Here is a 13948-nt window from a genome sequence, read left to right on the forward strand (position 1 = left end):
AAACACAGACATGTCTGCCAAAATATAGAATGACCCTTTCGACATGGCCACACAGCCGTATCTGGAACTTAGCATATGCTAGAATCTGCAGCACTGAAACTGTTAGAAAATCATGAAAATAGAGATTGGCAGCTGCAGATATATACAGAAGAATCCTGTGTCCACATTCAAAGGCTTTATTGAGGATGTATTGAAATATAATATGTCAAGTTGGTATTTACAGAACATTAGGTGTTCTTATAGGATCCTCTGCCAGGGACTCAAAAACAGTGTCTAGTGTTAATATATGCCCACTCAAACACCAATCTGGCAAGCTATTCTGTACTTTTCACAAGCCACGGAGGCTTTTGTGCCAATGTGATTGATGTCAAAGTGTCTTTCAAAAACCTTGTCAGGAAAGTGTCCTATTAGACGTGAGACATCAGGCCACTCTCTACTTTGGAAAAGAGGTACCAGAAGAGCTGCCAGCACCTGGATCAACTGCCAGCACCTGGCAGCTAATGGAACAGGGTGGCAGGCAGAGGCAGAGGGAAGCATGCTGTGATGGCAAGAGGCCTACTGCTGCAAAACAACACATGCAATGGTCAGCAGTCTTCTGCACAGCCTCTGGGATATTTCTGCAGTTTTCTTGCCTTGCAGAGAAGCTTCTCTGAGTCTAGAAAGTCTCTTGAGTCCCAGCCTTTGATAGTTTTCCTCCTTTTCCAAGCATCTTCAGCCAGACTTGTTTGTCCCTGTGATGCCTTAAATCTCTATACATTTAAGTGAAACAGCCTCAAAATTAGTTCTGTTCAGATATCATTAGATATGGAAAAAATTTAAGCTGATTCCTTTGTCCAATTGTGCTTTGAAACTGTTAGCAGATTCATGGCTCCCGCCTCCTGTCTTTCTCAAAGCAAGACAATAAATGAAGAACTGAGAAAAGTCCGAGTATTTTGGTTCAACATTTTCATAATGAAACACTTTGGGTAGTGTTCTACTTCAGCATGTACCCAAGTTTCAGTTTCTGAAGCAGGAACTTCACCTTACCCCTAACTTCATATACATGATCCTGAATGATATTTTGCAGGCAACCAGACCTCTTGGAGGAGTGGAAAACAGAGGAGGAGGAAGGTTTTTGAAGTAAACAAAAGATGTAAGCATGACTACTACAAGGGAAAGAAAGAGAAAATAATGCTGGATGTTACTGATCTCTAGATGTAACTCTGCCTGTTGATGGCTGCTGGGTTTTGTGCAGCTTTTTTTAGGATCCTTTGAGTATAGCTTTTGACTTTTCCACGCTTATCTACGTTTGGAAAAGGGCTGGCATTACCTCCCTTCAATCTGCTGCTGGAAAACGGTACAGCAAAGCCCTGTATCACACCATAAGACAGCTGCAGACAGATATGGAACCATGTCACTGAGGCATCATTTTTCTCTTTGACCACTGGCCACATGTCATCCGTGGGCATCACTGACTTTGAAAGCATTTAGCTGCACAGCTCTTGTGACATCCCCTTGAGGCAATGTATTCAAGTCCCTCACAGTGTGCCCATATCTTTGTTAACCTGTTGAGCTATCATATTCTCTGGTCCTTCAGAGTCTTACAGGAGAAGCTTGTTGAAGTCTCAAATACATGTAAGGCCTTTACTGTGAAAGCTTTGCTGCAGTGTCTGCAATATGGAGAGTTATCCTATTTGGCGCTACTAGGGCTCTCACTGTGATATACTTTAGATTAATGAGACATCGATTCTCAGTCAAGAGGCTATTTAAAAACACTCCTAATTCGATGGGTTGTGCAGATGAATTAGTTCATTCAATGTAACTTTTGCCAATTACGCTGGTGGTGGGATGGGTGATGTGTCTGCCGTCTTTGAGATTCTCCCCTTTTTTGTGCACATGCTTTTAACCTTGCCTAGAAATAGCTGGCATGATGGTCTTCTTTTTTTTTTCTTTCTTTCTTTTTTTTTTCTTTCTTTCTTTTTTTTTTTCTTTATATCAGCTGAGCTCCAGAATTGAGAATCAAGAAGCATGGGTGCTAACAGAAGAGGGCTGAAGCAGTGTTAGGAAAACAAGTGATTAAATAAGCATAAAGCGTTATTTGTTCCAGAAATATCAGGTGCCTTTGCCTCCACCTGGAATGACAGAGAGTTAAGTCTTCTCATGTTCAGGTGGTGCAAGTAGATGATAGCTTTATCACTGACCTTCATGCTCTAGGGTTTATCACTGACCCTCATGCCCTAGGGTTTTTTTCTGTGTGGAAGGTTTCCCTGCACTACCACTCTACCTGGCTCTGCAGGGAAAAATGGTCTGGCCATTGCTTTTGCAGAAAAAGACAGAGGTACTACCTGGACCCTGGCTGATGTCCTGGATAACCCATTGCATCAGAGGATCTGTACACACCAAATCCTGAACTGTTCCAGGAACAGAAATGTAACTGCCTGGGAGACAGGAGGCATTTTTGTTCCTATATGAGACAGTGCAGTTGTCTGTGTAAAATATAAATGTGATGGCCATCATCCAGGTCTGGATCAAAAAGTGTCCACATCAGAGCCCCACTCATCAGCAGCTGATAGCTTCCCAAGAGATACCAGTAACTGAATGGGTAAGGAGAGAGAGACCATGTCTGGAACTGCAGGAGGACTCTGATGAGAAGTGGTCACAGTTACAGCCAAGTTGTATCTGCTCTGTCTCAAAGAAGGCTTTCATCTCTGCAGTTAGTGGTCAGAAAAGAAAGAGCTTTATTGCTATTAAAGCCAACAGGATCACCTGCTGTGGTCCCCTGTGTGAAACAGGTGGTAGATATAAGACAGCTTTTATTGTTTACTTTGACAAACTAAATTTCTTTAAGTGGGTTACTTTGCTATGTTGTAATTTTGTAAGCAGTTTTCCAACTCAGCGTCCTATGTGCATTAGTAGCCATTGATGAATGAATAAAAGTATCTCAATTATGTGCATGGCAAATTAAATTCAAGTGTGTTTTACAGAATTTTCCCATATGCAAGGATTGTGTGATTGTGTGATGGTATTCAAATGATGAGGATTTTAAGCCGTACTGGAGACTTAAAAAGCCTGGGAATTCAGTTAGGTGTTGAGAAAGTCTGTGAAATAATAGGACAAATTATTGAGTTAAAAGGGATGTTAAAAGGGATGAGAATTTGAGAAGGAAGAGAAATGCATTTAAATGTGTGCATTTAGACAAACCATTGTATTTTGCAGTGAGAACTGAAGGTGTGCAAGCAAGACCCCTTGGGAAGTGCACAAACACTCCAAACATACAAAGGTCATGAAGTTGGGTTCAGAAGAGATTAGGAATTCAAATTACAAAGTGATGAAAATATCTGTTCTTCCATTTGCTTTGTCTGGGAATTCCTTGGAGGGGGTTGATTACAAGACAGCCTCTAAAGAATCCCTAGGGGTCGAGACCAGAAAAGATGAGAGCTTCTGAAGAAGCCTATGTCCGCTATTGAGTCAGCAAGTGTGGGAGCAGAACATTTTGTAGGCAACGTGTTCCACTGGAGAAAAGGGATTAACTACCGCCTAGCTTAGTGATTCTCCAGAAAGATATATGGAGTGACTCTCAAAGTAATTTCTGGAACAAAAAAAATCGTGGTTCTGTGTCCAGACTGGTAGATGTTCAGACATGCAGAGATGTCCTGTTTTTGTAATTCAGTTCAGGGCTCTGCTCTTGATTTTGGTCATGCATGGTCATCTTAAGCAACTTGAGCTTACAAAGTCAAACATCACCTTTGGTTTTATGGTCCTTCATTTCCGAGTCCTTGTAGTTGGACATAGTGAAAAAACTGGAAAAATCCATCCATGGACTGAAAAACATCTGAAAACTCAGATTCTAGTATATTACAATGGAGCTGTGAACTTGGAAGCATCATCCTGGTTATCAAACCAACTCTGAAATTGTGGCTTTGGTGTGGGAGGGCCTCATTTTTTTCTGCTTGGAGTGGTCAAAATGACATCTGTGAACTTCTGTGAGACTCTGAGTTCTGCACAGGAAAATGGAGATGCAGAACAAAGACTGTTCTGCTGCAAATTCATATTATGCTTTCGTTCCACCTAAGCCCCTGGGAACACTAGGGAGTTCACACTGTTCTGTCATGAGCCTACGACTCAGTGAACAACAACAGCTGGACATGTTGAGGCTGATGTCAGTTTCTGGATCCTCTCCGATGACACTCTGAGTCACTGCTCTTGATTTGATCCCGTGCAACATGTGGGTGGAGTACAGGACACTCAGGACTGCAAGGTAAAATTACTCATAGATGATCGGGATTCTATGTCAGAAAAGATCTTGCTGCTATGTCAAGATCCTCCTCCTGTCTGATAGGTGTTAACCATCTCAACCATCAGATTTATATTTACAGCTTATCAATATGCCACATTCCATCACTTTGTTAGCTCCATAGATAACACCAATCATTACAGATTCCAATTCACCTTCACATTTGGCTCCTTGCCAACCATAGGAAGGGGGGGAAAAAAAAAAAAAGTCAGGTATAGTGTGAATTAAGTGATTTACTTGAGACCCAGCAGGACACTTTTGGCTGGGCTGGGGCCAAGACTGGAGTTTTGGAATCTGGCATGCAAGTAGATGAACTGCTTTTGTATTCCAGATGAAGGTGGACCACACTAAAAGTACCCACTGTACAAGTGCTAGGCACTTCTTCCTGATGAGAAAGGTGCTAGGCTATTGTTGATATTTCTGCGTGCCATAACCTTGCAATCTGTAATGTATGCCATGTATGGAATTGCAAGCTGCCCTGTTCAGTTTATACTCAACATTAAAGAAGAGCTTCATCTAAACTGTCTAGTGAACATAGTTGCTACTTGGTTTTAGTTGTGAGACTCCAAAAGGTCCCCAAAGCTACTCACAAAAGAGAAATGAACTTAGAAGAAATCTGGATGAGCACTGTGGCTCAGCAGAGGTTCAAAAGGCTTTGTGTAGTCGCATCATGTGCAGGTCTGAAGCAGGCTCTGCTCTCCCATCGGAAGTGCAACGGGCCAACGGCTGTAGCAGGCAGTGCCAGCTGGTATGTGCACAGGCTGTAAAAACATCTTTAAAGCATCTCACTCTTTGCCATTAAAAAAATAGTATGAAATGAAATGAAATGAAATGAAATAAAATAAAATAAAATAAAATAATAAAATAAAATAAAACAAAACAAAACAAAAAAGCTTTTTGATAGGAACTTCTGGAAAATTATATGAACCCTGAAAATACAGGGCTGAAGAAAACTCAAAGGAGTACATGGAAAAAAGGTGCATTAAAATACAGTTCAGCGGTGAGATAAGGGAGATATTGCACGCTTGAAAAGAAGGACCGTGGTCAGTGAAGAACAAGCAGAACAAGATGTGACATCTTTATCACTGGGGGAAAGTTGTTTTCTCCTGTCCTTTCACTGAAAAGCTTTCTTCTATTACAAATAAATAAATAAATAAACAGATAAATAAATAAATAAAAAGGAACAAACAAAATCCACAAAGCACTTGGGTTTCTGCAGGCTGCTTTGGCTCCACAAATCCGAGCACCTGAGATTCAAAAAGCCCTGCATTTTGAGAAGGACCCTCAGCTAGTATTTATGTACCATGTAAAATTGGTAAAAGGCTTTCTCCGCCCCCCCTCAACCCCCCTTCTTTTTTCCCCCCTGTAGCATACATTGAGTGTCAATTGGTTTTTCTTCTTACCTTTTCTTTTTCCCTCATATTTTATTGGGGGGGGGGGAAGGGGGGAGATGCGGGGGGAGGGAGGAGAGGAGAGGGGGTTGCTGTGATGAAGAAGTGGGAATTGTTGCTTTTGTTGTAAAGAAGATTCTGGAATCTCTGAACACAAGTAATAGTATTTTAAATAATGAGAAAAGATTCCACATGGAAAGCTCATCTGGCTGTGGCAGTTTGAGACTGAATGAGAGAAAAGTGCCCTAGAAGCTATTCATTAGGAATTCACTGGAAGCTCTCAAACAAGCCTGGCAGAAGCTGAAATTGAAGTGGTCTCTGACCTAATTTTCTTCTGCATGAAACATCTGCATCAAGGCACTCTTTGATGTATTCCACTTGGCTCTGTCTACAGTATTGTATCACATGGCTTCAGCGTTGCTTCAGTTTTAAAAGACATTTCCAGCCTGTAGAAGGTAATGTGATGTTACTTTTACCCAAACTAATCATTCAATGTGCTCCCGAAATAGAAACAATAGAGGTTCAGACAACGATGTCTGCTTCGCAGTCGTTGTTGCTGCCTAAGCTCACGGTTTAAAAAACCCAGATCTGTGATATTCATCTCATGTAATTCATCAACACCAGGAAGGGGAGGGAGAAGGGGGAACTGTGAGCCTTCTGTGTAATAGTATGTCAGAGGACACAATGCTTTACATGTGTGAGCTTTGCATTCTTTGCTGCTCCAGACATACAGATAGTTTAGTGCATTGAAAACAAAAATAGGGAAATGTTGAAGGACATTATCATAAAACCTCAACAGAAGGAGCTCCTGGTTTTCATTTTGCTGTTTGTTCTCTGCTGATTGACACCCAAAGCTCACGGTGAAAGAAATGCGAGCATGTTTGTGTAGAAGCGAGGACGGAGTGTGATGTATTTTGAATTTATATTTATATATTTCCCTCCTTCTTTTCTTTCCTACACCACAATACACATTTCAGATCCTCTCTCAAGCTCTTCTCAAAGTGGGGTGGAAAACCTAGCTATACAACAATCTCTCTTTCAATGTACATGCACTCACATACGCACACAGATAAATGCATAAATAAGAAATGATTATGGTCACTTCTTTATTCTGAATGAATAGATCTTAGCCTTCTCCAGAAGGCTTTCTGCTCAGTCTTACCTAATGGCATGCTGCTGTTTCCCCAACCTTGCTTGTATTATCTGAATAACTGTGGAGTCTTTTGTATTCCACCCCCTGAAGAAGAATCCTTTGAAATTCTAAATGACTGTGCTGCGGATTTTAATGTCTGTCTTTTAGAAATAGCCAAGCAATACCCACTCATGGAGCAAGATGCAGCAAGCCTTTTGAAAGTTATTCAGCCTGCTTCCTCAGCCTCATGAGTGTGTGCATGTGTGTCTACATGTGCAGTTTAATTCTCTGAATGTATGGCAGGAATATATTATTCCCTGTGAATCACTTTATCTCTCCTCCTGTCCATCTACTCCACCCCCCAAATCTCTCCTACTCTTGTTGGCACAGGAAAAATAAAGCTGACTGGCTGGGGAGCTCGTGTAGGTCTTGTGGATAAAACATGAGATGAGTTGGAGGCTTCTCAGTACGGTTCCTCACAGAGATCACAAAGAAAAGGCATCAACCCTTCTGCTGCTAATTATATGCCCCTGGGATAATCACAGCAGAAAACCCATGGCACGGGCGTCTCAAAATAACCTGCTCCCTGGAGTCATTTTCCCAGTTTAAGCTGAAAAACATTGGGTAGGCAGAATGGAGGAAAACAGACTAACTCCTGTCCGATTGCAGGTACTTGTGTCTTCTTTTGTGCCTAACCTTCTTTCACTTGTGCTTCTCCTTTGTGCTCATGTGTCTTTCCCTCAGTGATTAGTGTAGGACTTACATCTGGTGGAGATGGTACAGTTAATTCCTTATGCAAGCAGTTGCTGTATCCCCTGTTGAGGTTGCTCATATTGCTGTGCTAGGAGTTGAGTGCATTTTGAGAGGCACTTCTAGTTCTGGAGAACTTCCTCCAAAGTGCATGGTCTTGTGAAATCTGGGGTATGAAGGGCGAGGTGAAGGTACACAGCCAAGGTCATGCAGCCAGAAGCCAGGAAGCAAACTTCATCTCATCTTCTGATGACCAAAACACAGCACTCTGCAGTGGGAACACCCTGTCTCATCTTCTGCAGACAAGCACTAGGCCTGCCCTCGGTGCCTGTCGCCAGCAATAAATCTCCTTGAACTAATTTTGTAAAGGACAAAGCCAATGCTGTACAAAAACAAAAAAGTCCCATAGCTTCTTGGCACCTCTGTTGTTTCTGGAAGGGCAGTGAGGAGCAGGGAACCCCTCTCTCACTGCATTCACAGATAACAGCCCCAAAGAGTTATTTCAGAGAGCGTATTTAAATAAGAAAAGGCAAGGTCTCCCAGCGAGCACTGAGGCTGATTTACACTTCTGCCTGGACGTGGTTGGCTGCGGACGGTGCCTGGCAGAAGCTTATCATGCCCACTCTAAAAATAACCATCTCCAATGGGCAAGATCTGCTCACTCAGCCCCAGCCTTGGTTTGCAAGCAGTGACATGACATTCAAAAGTGGCAGAAAGACTCTTTGGCAGGTCCGCAGTGCTTAAAAATCCAGACAGGTCACAGAGCAGGGCTTAAAACAAGTGGTTTCTGCTTAGGCAGAATCCAGTCTGCTCCCCAAGAGTGGGAGGTGCTGAGGGCTGAAGTGTACGTTCCCCGGTTTTTTTTTGTTTGTTTGTTTTTCCCGTAGGTCGCACTGTTCCTCCCTTCTCCCTGCCCCTGCTTCTCTCTGGGTTTTACGGTTGTGGTGCAGATCTGCCCCGAATAGGGGAGGTCATGGCACCCAAATGTTCCCCACTTAGCTCCAAGCGCTTGTGTAAATTAAAGCTGTTTTGTTTCTTACTGGTTGTCCCAAGCTCTGGAGACCCCTGTTTTGCTGTGCAGCATGCTCTAGCCTCTTCACCATTGTGATGTTTCCTCCTTATCCACCCCCTTACATCTGAACCCTGGAAGACAAGCTGGGTTTTGTCTATTCATTTGGCAGATGGTTAGGTTCAGATCATACAGGAACATAATGTTAGAAATGGAGCACGTGTGTTTGTGTTGTGTGTGGTGGGAAAGGGATCCCTGATCATTTTCTTCCTCTGTGGTCCTACAACAGCTAGCAGTTTCATGCAAACTCCTGTAGGTAACAGGAATAATAATTTTTTTTTTGCTGCCTTTTTTTTTTTCTTCCCCAAGTCTGTGCTGTATATACCAGCAGTGTGGTCTAGGCCAACGCTGAACATTTGTGCCTTGGACAATAGCACAGCCTGGACTGACTATTATCAGCTGCTGTTTTCTGGTTAGCTTTCCTTTTATTCAAGTGCACAATGCAAGCCTTTATCACCCTTCAGTCATAGTGACTCTTGAGGAATACATCTGGTTTTCTCTTTCAGCAGCTCTGAAAAGGTCAGTCTGTTCATTTCTTATTCGCAGGACACCACATTTTTTTCTGAGCTGGAAAGACAGGCCTACACCTTTTCATTCCATCTTGTACATAATTAGACATGGTGTCGCTCTAGAAACCTACCCTTGAAATCCTCCCGAGTAACTCTTTCAGAGACGGGGGAGAAGTGGAGAGGGAGAGGGAGCGCGGGGGACCACTTCCATCCGGTCTTAAATCTCATTGTGTGGCCACAAAAGCACTTCCCCCAGCGTTGCCAGTATGCTTTTTTCCCCCTTCTGCTTCTTTTTCCCCCCCTTTTCTTTCCTGATGCTAGTGATCACTTTACTGACACGCCACATGTGATAGAAGCTCTTGCATAAAGAAGTCCACAGATTATTTGTGCAAACGCAATTGTAATCATTTTCACTTCAGCAACGTCCCACATTCTTCATGCAGGCTGTAACATAATAACAAGTGTGCCCATGAGGAAAGAGCTCGCAGCAGCTGGTGTCTGACAAATTATCCTGTTCCAGACAGGCAAATGGTGACTTGAGCTCCAGCAGTCAAATGGACGTGTGTTTGGTGTGCCCCTGTGTGCCGGGCAGGGTGGGCTAAATCCTCTGCTGGAGGAAATCATCACGGTTCCCCCCGCAGCCCAGTGCTTTCACCTCTGCTGAAGGTCACTTTTCCTCCCCAGCTGCTGCTGGCCAGGTTCAGCCTAAGACATTGCAAAGAATGGAGGGCTGCGAGCCTGGAGGGTCCGAGGTGCTCCTCACAGATGAGTGCCAGTAGTGTCTGAGAGAAAGAAAGGGGAGGATGTTCCATGAAATTAGCCACTAGCTGGTATGAAGCAAACTAGGAGTGTCAACTTAATTTCTGCCAGGCAGATGAGGTTAGAGCTGTTAAGACTCAGTCAAGGTACAGTTGGATAAAAACTGCTGGTTTATTACATTATTCTGCCAAGACCAGTAGGATGTTGGAGTATGATTCTTGAACTCTTGAAACTTATCCAGATTGCAGAGTTTCTATTTGATGTTCTTCCCCTATTTCAGTTTTACCTTTCTGTGCGTGTCCTTATTTCCATCATGTGGCAGGAAGCCCTGGTGCAGGCTAGAAACTGGGAGCAAACTATCTGGTTTTCTTTATGTCCACCACATCTCTCCAGGTGCTCATAGCAGTGTGGTTGTGGTCTGTCAGGGCTTCTTTCCTGGGATGAAATCCATTCCTCTCTTGTTCTTTGAAACGTTACCATAGGATTCGAGTACATGGTGCAGGGCCTTTTCCCATGTGGGGGCAGTCCTTACAGCTGAAATCTCATGATGTTAACCCTGAAACTTTAAAGATAAATAGCAATTAGCAGGATTATTTTTCCCTGTTAGCAATTTCCAGCTCTAAGCTAAATATGCGTGTGCCCACCACTAGCACCTTGCTTTGCTGCTCACATGGAAGCTAACAGAGTAGAAGAAATACATTGTGAGAGAGCAATATCAAAATGGCTGACTCAGGTGTGATCAGAGACCTCCCGTTTCAGCTCCAGCCCCTTCCAGAGAGCTGGTAGGTTTCATCCTGCACAGTGGAGACCAAAGACATTGGCTTACCCAAGGAGTTTACAGCAGAGTGGGAGGAGAAAAATGAGCTTAAGGAGGCAAATAAATTTTACATCACGCTATACCACAGTACAAGCTTTCTGTGAGACAAGGAACAGATCCTCCTCCTCCTGCATGTATTTAGTGAGTCACTGGACCATATCTTCTCTAATGGGCAGCCCTTCTTCCTTGCTTTTGATAGCAGACTTGATCCACACACTCCGCTATGGCAGAAGCATTTAAGCAGCCAAGATTCCTATTTAAGTTTTGTATTTTAAAGCAAAGAACTGGCTAAGACAGAAGGAATTTAATTTCTGGAATCAAATTCCTTGATTGGTTTAAAGCTAAATATACTCTTTTTATATGTACGTACATATACACACTATATATATATTTAAAATGAAAGACTTCTGAGACATTTTGTGATTTACCATTCTTTAGCAGTGAATAATTGCGTTAGGACATAGAAAGAACATTTGAAATCTTTGATAAATCACCCACATGATAGCAGCTTCTAGAAATACTGTCAGACATAGGGGCTTATCAGAGTTTCTATCAAGGACCCTGATTTTCACTGGTTTAGAACAATGTGGTCTTAAAATCTGCCCATAGCTAAAACATATTTTTGGTCTTATCATACTGGGCTTACAGTAAATTGGAATAGAAATTAGAAAAGTGTAGAAGAGTTATGTGGATTTTTATTACCTCTTGTAGAAAGACATAAAAGTCCAGAATCTTGGCATGCTGCAAAAGATACTGTTCCTTTCATTCCAGCATCACATATCTGACAATTTATGGTTTTTTTTTTTCATGGCACTCATGATGCTGAATTATCACCACCTTGTCTCACACAATTTGTCTGCACACAAGATACCACAACATGAAAAGAAAAATCTGGACTAAGGCTGAAAGCCTGATGTATACTCATCCTCCCTATGTTCTTTCATTCTGGATAAGGATGGAAGATAGATCTTCCTTGAAAAGTCACCTCTTGCTAACATCCTATGCCAGTGAGTTTCATAAACTCTCCACAAAATATATTCATTTAATTGCTCATTGTGTGCTGTACTACAAGCACTGGGTTCTATTGGTTTGTCTTTTCAGAATAAAGCAGGCCATGGTGATATCCTCCATCAGAATACAAACATGCAACAGTTTTATTTTTCATTTTGGACTAGAAGAGACCTCTGTCTCCAGGTGCAATTCTAATAGAAATAACAAGTAATGTAATAAATGACAAGTATGAGACACATCAGTAGATGCTGATTTAATTATTGGTTGTTAAAATAAACCTGTCTCACAATAGAGTCTGAATGTGTCAAGTAATAATTGACTCCATTATGTGAAAAAAAAAAAAAATTGATGATTATTTTGGGGGGGGCTCTGGTAGATGAAAAACTTAACATAAGCCAGCAGAAGGAACTTGCAGCCCAGAAGGCCAACTGTATCCTGGGATGTAACTCAAGAGTGGTGGCCAGCAGGTTAGGATGGGGATTGTCCCCCTCTACTCTGCTTTGTGAGGCCCCATGTGCAATACTGTGTCCAGGTTTGGGAAAGATGTGCAGCAGGTCTGGAGGAGGGCCACAGAAATGCTCAGAGGGTTGGAGCACTTCTCCTATTAAGAAAGGCTGAGGAAGATGGGCTTGTTCAGCCTGGAGAAGAGAGGGCTCCATGAAAGCCTCATTGTGGCTTCTAATAATTACAGAAAGCTTATGAAGAAGAGGGAAATAATTTTTTTGGAGGGGTAGATAGTGATGGGACAAGGAGAAATGGCTTTAAAATAAAAGAGGGGAGATTTAGATTAGATGGAAGGGAAAAATTCTCACTGAGGGAGCATTGAGGCTTTGGCACAGCTGCCCAGAGAAGCTGAAGGTGCCCCATTTTGTTTCCTATTGAGAAGATGCTACTGTGACAAACCTGAAATACTTAATTAACATTTTTGAGAAAAATCAGCTTTTTTTGTAGTGGTAAAAGCCGTAAGGCCAGAAACGTTCCTATGTGGAGGAATAGTTTCACCACAGCTGTGATAGTCTCAGGACATAGGCAAGGAAAAGTTTGTAGTTTCCAATGAGTGTTTCTGTCAGAGGTAGTCTAACAGATATACATCTGATTTGGCTCAGAGAAGTTGTTTTCAGCTTTGAAGTATTTCAAACATTTAGAGAAGTTTTTGAGAGAGGAAATCTGTTCTACTTTTTCCAGCTACATAAGGTTCTGTGTTTAAATATATGACCTCAGCTGGAAAATGTTGTCTTACCTTTCAGCAAGGTCATTTTGATATTTCTGGAATATTTTATTCAAAAAGCTTCATAGGTAATTTCAAGGTTTCATTCCAGTTGGTAGGTAAATGATATTAAATCTGTAAGCATTTCTCAGCAAATGAAAAGTTCTGCTTTTTGAGCAGATCTTCTACAAAGATGAACATATTTATTCAGAAATAGGCATTGTATGAGGCTGCTTTGAAAATAATGCCTCCTGTTTTATTATACTGGCCTGTGACATCAGAGATGGATGTTGCTGGTATGGCAGTAGAGATTGAGCCTTCCCACCAATATACCATTATATTTTGTTGCTATGTAACAGTTGGCAACAGAAGGGCAGTCTGAGAGAACAGCATCTGACACAGAAGTGTATATGAAGAAAAAGTGTGGAATTGAATTTCTCCATGTGGAAATAAAAACATGGAATCATAGAATGGTTTGAGTTGGAAGGGATCTCAAGGATCCAGCTACTAAGTCAGTTTGCCTAAGTTATGATCCAACCTAGCCTGGAATAATTCCAGGGATGGGGCACCTTCAGCTTCTCTGGGCAGCTGTGCCAAAGCCTCAATGCTCCCTCAGTGAGAATTTTTCCCTTCCATCTAATCTAAATCTCCCCTCTTTTATTTTAAAGCCATTTCTCCTTGTCCCATCACTATCTACCCCTCCAAAAAAATTATTTCCCTCTTCTTCATAAGCTTTCTGTAATTATTAGAAGCCACAATGAGGCTTTCATGGAGCCCTCTCTTCTCCAGGCTGAACAAGCCCATCTTCCTCAGCCTTTCTTAATAGGAGAAGTGCTCCAACCCTCTGAGCATTTCTGTGGCCCTCCTCCAGACCTGCTGCACATCTTTCCCAAACCTGGACACAGTATTGCACATGGGGCCTCACAAAGCAGAGTAGAGGGGGACAATCCCCATCCTAACCTGCTGGCCACCACTCTTGAGTTACATCCCAGGATACAGTTGGCCTTCTGGGCTGCAAGTTCCTTCTGCT

This window comes from Centrocercus urophasianus, unplaced genomic scaffold (genome assembly GCF_019232065.1).
Source record: "Centrocercus urophasianus isolate 14NV4802_14NV808 unplaced genomic scaffold, USGS_Curo_1.0 seq_21, whole genome shotgun sequence".
In the NCBI taxonomy this organism is placed as follows: Eukaryota; Metazoa; Chordata; class Aves; order Galliformes; family Phasianidae; genus Centrocercus; species Centrocercus urophasianus.